General features: G+C 41.5%; 1 protein-coding gene and 1 long non-coding RNA gene across 6 annotated transcripts in view; one reads left to right on the forward strand and one right to left on the reverse strand.

Annotated features, from left to right (window-relative positions):
* Positions 1-12,910, reverse strand: part of LOC309332590 — a 197,932-nt gene that overhangs the window by 157,558 nt on the left and 27,464 nt on the right. Inside the window, exon 2 of the long non-coding RNA XR_014152214.1 lies at positions 7,542-7,682. This is a non-coding gene — a long non-coding RNA (uncharacterized lncRNA). The remainder of the gene's footprint in view (positions 1-7,541; positions 7,683-12,910) is intronic.
* Positions 1-12,910, forward strand: part of SLC24A2 (solute carrier family 24 member 2) — an 85,172-nt gene that overhangs the window by 37,065 nt on the left and 35,197 nt on the right. The gene's annotated exons all lie outside the window — the stretch shown is intronic.

Genomic DNA, 12,910 nt, shown 5'->3' on the forward strand with positions numbered 1-12,910 from the left:
TCCTAAGCTCGGTGATTTAACCCACAGCGCCACCCCTTATATGTTGACATATTTTAGGGTAAATCAACATTATGAACTTGAACTGTTTAAGCCTGGGACCCTGTGCACATTCACCTTAGAATAAGCACCATTTAATTCCATGGAACTTGCTTCTGAGCAGACGTGTAAGATTATAGCTTACAATTTTATGAACTCTTTCCTGATGTGTGCTTTATAGATGAGACTTTTGAATAAATATGCATAGGATTTCACTGTGAGACAAGGATAGATGATAGATAGATAGATAGATAGATAGATAGATAGATAGATAGATAGATAGATAGATAGATGATAGATATAGATAGATAGATAGATAGATAGATAGATAGATAGATAGATAGATAGATGATGGATGATATAGTAGTTTTCTGATGATACTAGAAATACTTCATTTATGCAATACTCGAATACTAAGATCCCCTCCTAAATTACAGTTCCTGGTTTATCTCCTTTTTGGTAGAGAGTCTATATACTCTGTTCTATAGAATTGCAGTAGATTTATTCTCTCCTGTTTGTTCTCCATACATTAGATTGTCTCTTTGCACTAAAGTACCGGTTTATAATCAGTGTTAGGATTGATTAGAGACAGAGGATGCCACAAGAAAAAGGAAGGAGCAAGGAAAATGAAAGGGTGGCTTTTTTATTTAATTCTTGAATATTTAATATCAATAAACAGTTAATGGCTGAACATTTATTTTAAAAAAAAAAACTATTTTGACGGCACCAACATCCATAGAGGCTATATACCTTCACCCATCTCAGTTCTTTGCAGAAACAAGGTGCGCCTGCTTCCTCTCTTCCTAAAAATAGGTCTCAATCAATATTGTGAGTCTTCCTTATCTGCACAATGAAAGGCATTCTCTGTCAAAGGCAGGAAGAGATTTCAAACGATTTCCAGTTTCTCAGAAAGAAATCCTTAGACAACAGCTCTGCCAGGGATCTCAAGATTAGACGTGTCCTCCCCAAAACTAGTTAAGCTTTTTAAAACAATAGCCACTTCTCTTTGTTGAATATTGCAAAAGCACAATGACTCCTGCAGGTCTACAAATAACAACACTTTGGAGGTTCCAAGCCTCAAGGAGGTTAGATTGGTCTCAACTAGGGCCAGGGCCTTTTCAGCACTGGCCCCGATGTGATGGAACGCTCTGTCACAAGAGACTAGGGCCCTGCGGGACTTGATATTTTTCCGCAGAGCCTGCAAGACAGAGCTGTTCTGCCTGGCCTTTGGTTTAGACTCGGTCTGACCCTTATATTTCCCTCCCCTTATGATTTATCAGCTACTTTAAAATGAGGCTGCATTTTAAATTGCATTTTAACCTATATTTGAAATTGGTTTGTTTCTCTCCCCCACCCCTCTTTTTCCCCTATTATGTTTTTACTGTGATTTTATTGGTGTTAGCCACTCTGAGCCTGGCTCTGGCTGGGGAGGGCGGGGTATAAATAAAATGTATTATTATTATTATTATTATTATTATTATTATTATTATTCTCATCATCATCATTGTCAGATTTCACGGTCCTGGCATATTTTCACACAACGCAGGCATGATCTAGGGATCACTTGTGTTGTTGGCATCTGTCTATTTCGAGAGGGGTGCATCTCTGGGGGTGAAGTTAAACCACTGCATTAGCAGCACTGAAGAGTAGTATCCAGTATAGTGCAGGAAAATTTTCCCTCCTGCGCCCACCCCCCAAATCTGGACCACAGAGCTGCTCAACCCTCCAAAGAAGATGAGTAGAAGCAAGCAGAGGGGAGGACAGTGGCATGCCGTAGGATGATATTATTATTATTATTATTTATTTATTTATTTATTTATACCCTGTCCATCTGGCTGAGTTTCCCCAGCCACTCTGGGTGGCTCCTAATTGAGTGTTAAAAACAATACATCATTAAATATTAAAAAGTTCCCGAAACAGGGCTGCCTTCAGATGTCTTTTAAAGATAAGATAGCTGCTTATTTCCTTGACATCTGGTGGGAGGGTGTTCCACAGGGCAGGTGCCACTACCAAGAAGGCCCTCTGTCTGGTTCCCTGTAACCTCACTTCTCGCAATGAGGGAACCGCCAGAAGGCCCTTGGAGATGGACCCGGTGTCCAGGCTGAATGGTGGGGGTGGAGACACTTCTTCAGGTATACTGGGCTGAGGCTGTTTAGGGCTTTAAAGGTCAGCACCAACACTTTGAATTGTGCTCGGAAACATCCTGGGAGCCAATGCAGATCTCTCAGGACCGGTGTTATGTGGTCCCGGTGGCCACTCCCAGTCACCAGTTGTAGTCTCTGCTGCTAGCTGCAAGCAGGCACAATTAAACTATCGCTCTGTAAGTCTGTATGTCTCAGCTATAATGTGCATGCGTTCTACGCAAGCACGCAATGTGCAAACTCTCCTGATCTTTCTCCATGGAGATTGTTCTGTGCCCATTATAATCCTTCTCAGCTGAGAACAAGATAAGGAAGCATGTTTTTGATGGTGAGGAAATAAAATATTAGTTGTTTGCCGAATAATTGCGGGGGGGGGGGACGGACGGACGGACAGAATTCACATGTCCTTACTGCGGCATATCTCTGGTATGGGGTTCCTGGGAGGTCAGAGGGGAGGCAATGTGTTGTAAACTTTTGTAGACTTTTAGAAGACATCTGAAGGCAGCCCTGTTTAGGGATGCTTTTAATGTTTGATGTATCATAGTATTTTAATATTCTTTTGGAAGCCGCCCAGAGTGGCTGGGGAGGCCCAGCCAGATGGGCGGGGTATAAATAATATATTATTATTATTATATATATATTATTATTATTATTATTATTATTATTATTATTATTATTATTATTATTATTATTAAAAGAAGTGTTCCCAGATATGTTTCATGTCTTCTATCTATTGTAGAGTAGGTGACAATGTAAAAAAAAAAGGGGGGGTTGTGATATGCACCATTGATGTAATACTCTTTCTGTTTAGGTGAGTTCCAGAGATGTCACTTAATAATGTTGGTTCCAGATAAGATCATCTCTGGTAAAAAAAAAAAATGCTACACATGAATGTGTAGTTCTTAGATGCTGGCAGCACTTAAGCACATGCAAGCACATGTTTTTAAAACCTCCCTGGACACAAGTAGGAGATGTCTTCTCTCAGTCAAGGATGCTTATTAATTTAAACACTTGGGTAGATATTTTCTAAATACTTCCCCAGACTGACTCCACAAATTCCTTTGAAATGGGACAAGAATGTTCTGTCCTCTAAAGAGTACAAATGTCACACACACACACAAATGGATGTGTGTGCCGTCTAGATCTAAATTTCTCTAGACAGAAATACTGTGCCAGCATTAACTTGATATATTGGAGAAGTATGCAAAGGGCATTGTAAAATGCTCTGCCTCTTATTTGAACAGCCAAGGTCAACCCGATAGCTTAATAATTTTATTTTGCAGCCTGGTTCTGTTGTTAGGTGCTATTCGTCACGCAACAACATCAAAACCTTTCAAGCTCCTTGATGTTGCATTTTGGCTGGTGCATATTTGTGTCAGGCTGAACTACCCCTTTATTACATAGAAGATTTTATGAGTGCTGTTAGCATGGGACCCTGGACCTTAGCACCTGAGCAAAAAGCCCTATACTCCACAGCCGGTAGCAGGTATTGTACTATTATTGAAATTAGTTATGTTCTATGATTTCTCTATCAGCAGAATTCATCTAAGTTGAAGCAGGGGAGGAATGAGGTCCGTTGCTGCAATGGGATTTCCCTTCAATGCCTCCTTTCACTCCCTAAATCTGCTCTGGAGGGGGCCCACGGTGGGGGGGGGAGCATGGACTTTCCCCCCCTGCATGCGTACCCTACTTAGTTCCTATGTTGAATTCCACCATATAAATGGTAAATGTGAAAGCGGTTAATCTCTTAAAGACTCCAGGACAAAATATCTTTGCAAAATGTATTTTCACTAGATCAGTTTTGATGTTGTTGTTGTTGTTTAGTCGTTTAGTCATGTCCGACTCTTCGTGATCCCATGGACCAGAGCACGCCAGGCACTCCTGTCTTCCACTGCCTCCTGCAGTTTGGTCAAACTCATGTTGGTAGCTTCGAGAACACTGTCCAACCATCTCGTCCTCTGCCGTCCTGTCCCTTGGCCAAAGGTTTGGTGGAACAGCTCTGTCTTGCAGGCCCTACGGAAAGATATCAAGTCCCGCAGGGCCCTAGTCTCTTGTGACAGAGCATTCCACCAGATCAGGGCCACAGCCGAAAAAGCCCTGGCTCTGGTTGTGGCCCGGGATCTCCACGATGTTTTGGTTTGAAGACCGTAAGTCCTCCGTGGGACATACCAGGAGAGGCAGTCCCATAGGTACGAGGGTCCTAGGCTGTATAGGGCTTTAAAGGATAAAACCAGCACATTAAACCTGATCCTATACTCCACCGGGAGCCAGTGCAGCTGGTATAGCACCGGGTGAATGTGATCCCGCGGCGAGGACATCCGCTGGAGTTTCTGGGTCAGTCTCAAGGGCAGCCCCACGTAGAGTGAGTTACAATAATCCAATCTGGAGGTGACCGTTGCGTGGATCACAGTGGCTAGGTCAGGGCGAGAGAGGTAAGGAGGAAACTGCTTAGCTTGGTGGAGATGAAAAAATGCCGCCTTTGTTATAGCTGCAATCTGCGCCTCCATGGAAAGGGAGGTGTCGAGGAAGCAATAAAATATACATGGGGGAGGGTATTTTTATTCAGGTTCTTCTATCTTTTATCTCCGCTCTTTTCCTTTTTTTGTTTTTTTAAACCAAAGAATGCATATTTAGAACCAGTTCTGAAGCTGGGAAAGTTTGCAGAGGACAAGAGCTATAGCGCAATGGAGAGAGAGGTGAAAGATGAGGTGAGGTCTCGAGTAGAGACATTCTGGATCAGGATAGCAACTGCTGGCCATGGGTCCCCTCTGAACTTGATGCATCACAGTGCTAGGGAAAGTTGTGTTCCACATGTGCGGTAGATCAAGAGAAAGGCAGATGTATGAGATAAGTTTGATTTCGTGCCAAATCCTACTTATCTTTGTGTGTGTGTCTGTGTATGCAACACAGCTGGTTTAGCCAGCCATAAAGTACATTTGGCAAGAGTGATTTGGACGTTCTAATCATATTACTTATAAATGTGAGTTTATTGTAGTTCTTTATTAAGTAGATTTTTTTTTATTTGCTGAATAACCTTGTTCCACTGCCCAGAACTGAAAGTTTTTAATGTCATATCCAGATTCCAAGAAATGACTCACCAAAGGGGTGCCAATCTCCTGGTTCCTAATGTTACCCAGATGTTCCTCTATTCTTATTTTGAGCATCCTTGTAGTTTGACCTACATAGATTCTTTTTGCATGGACACTGAATGATGTATATAGCATTGTTAGTGATTTAGTGAATGATTCCAAAGGGTAAACATTGTGTGAGTCATTTCTTGGAATATGGACATGAAATTAGACGATGGATTTTGAAATTAAGCAACAGCCCCTCAAGGCTTGAATGAACTAGTGCGTTTTTTGGTTTTGTTTTTTGTCTTCTTTTAGCCTAAATAGCATACTCATTGATTTACATTATATAATTTCCCAAAACATTGTGCATTGCTGAATAATTGTTATTTTTAATGGGGGTTGTTGTTTTTTAGACTGTGTTGTTGTTGTTTAATCGTTTAGTCATGTCCGACTCTTCGTGACCCCATGGACCAGAGCATGCCAGGCACTCCTGTCTTCCACTGCCTCCTGCAGTTTGGTAAAACTCATGCTGGTAGCTTCGAGAACACTGTCCAACCATCTCATCCTCTGTCGTCCCCTTCTCCTTGTGCCCTCCATCTTTCCTAACATTAGGGTCTTTTCCAGGGAGACTTCCTTCTCATGAGGTGGCCAAAGTATTGAAGCCTCAGCTTCAGGATCTGTCCTTCCAGTGAGCACTCAGGGCTGATTTCCTTAAGAATCGATAGGTTTGATCTTCTTGCAGTCCATGGGACTCTCAAGAGTCTCCTCCAGCACCAGAATTCAAAAGCATCGATTCTTCGGCGATCAGCCTTCTTCATGGTCCAGCTCTCACTTACATACATCACTACTGGGAAAACCATAGCTTTTACTATACAGACCTATGTTGGCAAGGTGATGTCTCTGCTTTTTAAGATGCTGTCTAGGTTTGTCATTGCTTTTCTCCCAAGAAGCAGGCGTCTTTTAATTTTGTGGCTGCTGTCACCATCTGCAGTGATCATGGAGCCCAAGAAAGTAAAATTTCTCACTGCCTCCATTTCTTCCCCTTCTATTTGCCAGGAGGTGATGGGACCAGTGGCCATGATCTTCGTTTTTTTGATGTTGAGCTTCAAACTATATTTTGCGCTCTCCTCTTTCACCCTAATTAAAAGGCTCTTTAATTCCTCCTCACTTTCTGCCATCAAGGTTGTGTCATCTGATTAGCCCTTGATAAAGGCCTCCTGGCCAAAATGTGGGCATTCTTCATAAATAAAGTCACCATTATTCTTCCAGCATCTTTGAGATTCATTTCTCCCATGGTCTTTCAGATGCTTCCAGATTTTGGTGCAATGTGAAGCAAGGATTCAAATTCCTTTTCAGTCATAAGCATATCCAAACTAATGCAAGGCAAATAAATAGCAGGTGAAAAGCTCCAAAGTTATATGAAAACTCATGCGCATTAGAGTTTATCAGACATCTTAGGTTGCAGAGGAGAAGTGTTCTTGGTAGCTGCTTCCTGACTTCAGAGATAGAGGGTTTTCTTCGAGGTTCTGGCAGAATATATTTCAAAAGTTACTTAAGACACTGGGATACATATATCCTTTTTCATCTTACTTTTTGGGGGGGGATGGTGGAATCGTTCTTAACATTTTAAAAAACTTGGCTTTTTCTTCTTCTGATTTTCTTTTTTAAAAAACAAACCACACTCTTCAGAAAGCTCTAAATCATATGCACTTTCCACTAAATGGACTTCATTTGACATTAAAGCTGACCTTTTCAGAAAGCTGCCATTTTTGTTCCTAGGCTCTCTTTGTAACTTGAGTGAGCGTTGTAGGTATTTCCCTGCTCGTGTTATGTTTTGTCATGGAAACAGACCTCTGTTTGCTTCTAGCTGCAAAAAAATATGACAAAACATTGTTGTTTGATTCAGTGGTGATGCAGTTCACCATTGGATGCAATTAAAATGCATTTGCCAGGCTTGGAAGAAGAGAATAAATTCGCTAAAACTGTGAGTTTTATGTAACCAGCAGTAGGAACTAGGTGTTCTCTGGTTGCATTATTGCTACCTCTTTCAAATCAAACATTTACAAGACTAAAGAAAATAAAATACAATAAAATAATTTTTAAAAATCCTTCCAATAGCACCTTAGAGACAAACTAAGTTAGTTATTGGTATGAGCTTTCAACTTGAGGTTGTAAAGGTAAAGGTACCCCTGACCATTAGGTCCAACTTCTGCCAGTTTCAGAAATTGTGGGTTACTTTGCACCCACAGACTCTGGTACCCAAAACCTGTAACAATATTATTTTCTTAGATACGTCAGCTTTGTTGTTGTTGTTGTTTAGTTGTTTAGTCGTGTCCGACTCTTCATGACCCCATGGACCAGAGCACGCCAGGCACTCCTGTCTTCCACTGCCTCCCGCAGTTTGGTCAAAGTCATGCTGGTAGCTTCGAGAACACTGCCCAACCATCTTGTCCTCTGTCGTCCCCTTCTCCTTGTGCCCTCCATCTTTCCCAGGGTCTTTTCCAGGGGGTCTTCTCTTCTCATGAGGTGGCCAAAGTCTTGGAGTCTCAGCTTCAGGATCTGTCCTTCCAGTGAGCACTCAGGGCTGATTTCCTTCAGAATGGATAGGTTTGATCTTCTTGCAGTCCATGGGACTCTCAAGAGTCTCCTCCAGCACCATAATTCAAAAGCATCAATTCTTCGGCGATCAGCCTTCTTTATGGTCCAGCTTACGTATCCTTAAATGTAATTTTGGGTGCATGGTGTACACAAGCATATTTGATTCTCTCAATGATTTCAAGCAAGTATACTTAAAATGACAGCAAATATTTCATTTGGAGTGGTACTTGTGGGGAATCATTTATTCATAGCAATTCTTTGAAAAGGGCATCTCAACAACTTTTCCAGTGGAAGAATCACACAGCATGACAAGATAGCAATGCTGTAAAAACTAGCAGGACATTTTTATTTTATTTTATAAAGAAAATGAGGACTTCTATTGTTGTTGGGTTTTTAAAATATGTGTGTGTGTGGAGAGAGAGAGAGAGAGAGAGAGAGAGAGAGAGAGAGATGGATCACAGCCATTTTTATTATTATTTAGTGGCTTCAGCTCTTAATTTTGTCATATTTTGAATAGTAGGAGTGATTTCATCCCAGCCTGGGCTGAACAAAGAAAGAAGTGTGATGCTAACTAGGTTTTTTGGACTCATACCAAAATGCAATGTGCTTTATTTGGCTACTTTAATAGGTTATAATAAGGTTTAAGGATTGTTACTCCCACAAGCCCTTTTGAGCTTATAATATATTTGCTCTTAGAGACTTTAGACCTTATCTACAAACACTTGTTCGGACAAGTAAACCTCCTCTATATTTTTTGTCAACTTAGGAGAAACTTTGCTTAGAAGGTTTGCAAAAATGCACGAAATCATATTCCATCTTGTAAGAACAGCTTTGCCCAAATCCTGATTCAGAGAAGTGTGGGAATCAGATCTGGGTGGGAGACCTCAAAGACCTGAGGTGGGATACCATCTGGGACAAGCAACCACCCACTTAAAACAATGTTGGCTAGAATTAAAAGAGTCCATACTCAAGGTTGAACATAGTTGCCATCTCATCCTAGTAAGGGTGCATTATATGAACTGATCTTCAGCATCATTATGTTGGCAGCGTTATAATATGGAGGCTCTCTAATATGTATGTGGTGGGGTGGTAAAGTTTTTGGGGAGATTTCAGAAATTGTTCCACACATAACCCCACTAATGTATATTTAGCACATCTCTCATTATATGACAGCAAAGCAATATTGATTATACACAATGGCTCATTGATACTTCTCCTGGCAGCAGTAATATTTGAAGTGGTAAGATACTAGAAGCTGAACACTAGATCTCCATTAGAGGGGTGAATATAATAGAATCTGGAATTTTTGTCTGAAAAGGTTACCTACCACAGCAGAAGGTTGAGGGGCTTGGTCAAACAATGCAACTTTCTGAAGACTCCATGTCTGTCAAATGTTACTAAAGGATCTGACCTCCCAGGACCACCAACAGATCTCTTTCTGAGGAGATAATTTACCTTGGACATTTTGGTAGCAAAATTAAACACCAAAAAGACTGGGCTTAGAATATACATTCCTTTGAAACTTGTATGAGGAAAATGATTTGGGAAACTTGTTTGTATTTTGGAATGTTAATTGTGCTGTTTGAAACCAAATAAAAATGTGTCCATATATTTGTTCAGCTAGTCAGAATAGGCAGTATGCTAAGTACCACGTTGTTGCATCATCTCCATCCTGTATGAGGCAGGGAGAGAGAGACGTTTGCCCTCCACAACAGGTCAGGTCACCATGTGCCAGTTAACTTAGAATAGCTTGATACCAGAGATGAAGGTTAGGAGACCGTTTTCTTTTTGTGTTTGGAAGATCACAGTCATACAGGTAAAGTGCCAGGAATAATTAGAAGAGACAATGCTTCAGTCCCCAGTAGGTGCTGAACGCTTTATCTGTAATGAAGAACTTGCTGTTCAGGTTTTGTGCTGTTTTGTTCTGATAAACTGGCAAGCGAGTTGCCCATATAGTGCATTCTCATGGTAGCGGCAATGCTGTCTTTCTGAATAATCGTCACAAGCATGTAATATGAGTTAGTACTGTGTTAGACAGTACTAAAGATCGTGTTCAACAAGTCAGGTTGCACCCTTGCTGCATAATTTGTTTGACTTCTATACTGATTGTCTCGCCTCTGTTTGGGGGGCAATTCTTACACGTCCAACATCTCAGTCCCAAATCTGTTTACTTGGAGCTATTTGTCCCACTGATTCTCAGTAAATCTGCTTAGGAACTCGAGAGACCCTGCAGCTACAATCCTACACATACACACAACTTATATTTAATGATTTTATGCTTTGCTGTTGTTTCCCACTCTGGAAATACTTTGGAATACTGTGCCAATAACTCTTTTTTGAAAAGAAATGTGTGTGTGTTTTGGAGGGAATCATAGCACTATGGCACTAGTTCTGCCAGCACAAGCTTTTCAGCTTGCCAGGTAGAACTGTCCCCCTTTGCACTAACAGACATCCCGCTCTGGGGTGGGAAGAAGAGTGCAGAAAGCCCCATTGCACTAACAGACACCCCGCTCTTGGTCTCTTATGATGATGATGATGATGATGATGATAACAACAACACAGCTCTATTTGCCGCTGCCATCTCGTACCAAATCCAAATACTGTATAGGTCTGAAAAGTATTACGTACAGAGAAAATCACTCCACTGAGCACAGGTGTCAATCATCATGTAGTCAAAATAGCACCACCTGCACATAAGAGGAAGATGTTAAGCGGCTCAGAAAACCCCCAAGATTTGCAGTAATGCAAAAAAAGAAATCCTTAGGAACACCTTCCCCCCAAACAGCTCATTGAGGACTCAGTGGGCACAGAATGCTGCCTGGAAGGAAAAATGGAAAACCAGGAATTGAACATCATGGAAAATGGCATGGCTGAGAGGAACAGGGACATCTTGGGCAGATTCCATTGGCTTCTCCCGTTTTCAGATTTCAGGGGGTGGGAGATGATCCTTACCGTAAGACAAAACAGCTCCATCCACACACAAGAGAGCAGGTACTGTGAGGTTTGGGTGAACCCAGAGATTTGCAGAAGTACAAGGAATCTTAGGGGGTGGGGTGGATATCTAATGGGGAGGAACCCGAAACAATCCATTGGGGACTGAGCAGGATCAGCAGCCCTGAAGTGCTGAATCACTTGGAAATGCAAACAGAGCAAGGAATGGAATGGAATGGAATGGGCTGACTGGTGAGGAGAGTTGCGATGGGGCAGGAGAGGCTAGCTGAAAGAACAAGGAGGAAGCCCAGAGAAAGTGGAAGGTAGGCACTCATACCTTGGTCTTTTCCATTATTGTCCTCTGTCTCCTTCCCTTTACTCCTTTTGGAGAAATTAGGAGAAATCTGCTTCCAGGGCAGATAGATATAGATATAGATATAGATATAGATATAGATATAGATATAGATATAGATATAGATATAGATATAGATATAGATATAGATATAGATATAGATATAGATATAGATATAGATATAGATATAGATATAGATATTTCCCACTTGATTGGAGCCCAGGAAGCTGTAGAACAAAAGTACCACTTACAGTAGTGATTTGGCAGGATGGTAAATTGTATCTGCAGATAAGCTTGTGAAGAAAATCACCTGTGCTTCTACAACAGAAGAACCCTTTTCCATTTTGACCCCAGTTGACTTTTCCTTGGCGTAATAAGTTAAAAAAAGAGGAAGGGGAAGTTTTCTCATCTAGTCTACCACATCGTCTACCACAATTTACATGTAGCTTCTATGGGGCTTTAAGCAAAGTCTTCCTTAGTTTGTCAACTACAAACGAGCCGTATCTATTGGCCTGAGATGGAAATTCTGTTTTATAAATTGTGGGTTCTCTTACTTTATATCATGTGTATTATTGCATAGTATGTTCAGTGTACAGCATACTCTGCAATGTTTTGCATCACTAAAACTTACAAATTGGGTTGTGGCTGGCTTCCCCAATAGCTTGTGGCTTGAAATACCAGGAATGTGCTTATTAAAGTTTCTTTGAACAGTTCGGGCATCTCTGGAGCAGGGCCAGCCATGGACATTTTGCCACCAGAGGCAAACCAGAAATTGCTGCCCGGTTTCCTCCTCCTCCTCCTCTGTGCACCCAACATGCATTAGATGTCAATCAGGCAAAGGCCTGGTTAAAGAGGAACTTTTTCTATCTATTATCATTTATTATAAAATGTAAAGGGACCCCTGACTATTAGGTCCAGTCGTGGCCGACTCTGGGGTTGTGGCCCTCATCTCGCTTTATTGGCCAAGGGAGCCGGCGTACAGCTTCCGGGTCATGTGGCCAGCATGACTAAGCCGCTTCCGGCAAACCAGAGCAGCACACGGAAATGCCATTTTCCTTCCCTCCGGAGCGGTACCTATTTATCTACTTGCACTTTGACGTGCTTTCGAACTGCTAGGTTGGCAGGAGCAGGGACCGAGCAACAGGAGCTCACCCCGTCGCGGGGATTCGAACCGCCGACCTTCTGATCGGCAAGTCCTAGGCTCTGTGGTTTAACCCACAGTGCCACCCGCGTCCCATTATTTATTTATTATACTTATCCTGTAAAGGCCAAGCTAGATGTGAGGGGACATGGAATTAATTGTGTAGATACAGTTATGTGCACTTAAATAAATTTGTAAATAACATCCATGGGAAGCCTCCAAGTTGTTGGGGTTTGGGATGTGGGACTGCTTTCCACTGTCCGAACCATTACTTCTCTGAAGAGATTTACATTTTAAGGGAAGTCCTCATTGGTCCTAAATATCATTTACAGGTATAGTAGGTATGCAGTCTCTGTTTCAAAATGTCAAGGCAATCATCCTTATTTCTTCAAGCCATTCTTCTTACAGCAGGATTACTCTGAGGTGCTTTATTTACATTTTTATTTACATAGATGAATGATTCAGATGCATATGTGTCTAGAATAAATGTCTAGAGTTGCATGACACTGAGATGTGACTCTTTTCTAGAGAATGTATGTTAGCATTTCTAGGGAGAGAGAGAAATTATTGTGCTGTCTTGACACTTTGTTTAACACTTTCTTTTGAAAACATTGGCATGCTTTACCATCCATTTTACTCT

The sequence above is a fragment of the Podarcis erhardii genome, assembly GCF_964252035.2.
Source record: "Podarcis erhardii genome assembly, chromosome: 17".
Classification (NCBI taxonomy): domain Eukaryota; kingdom Metazoa; phylum Chordata; class Lepidosauria; order Squamata; family Lacertidae; genus Podarcis; species Podarcis erhardii.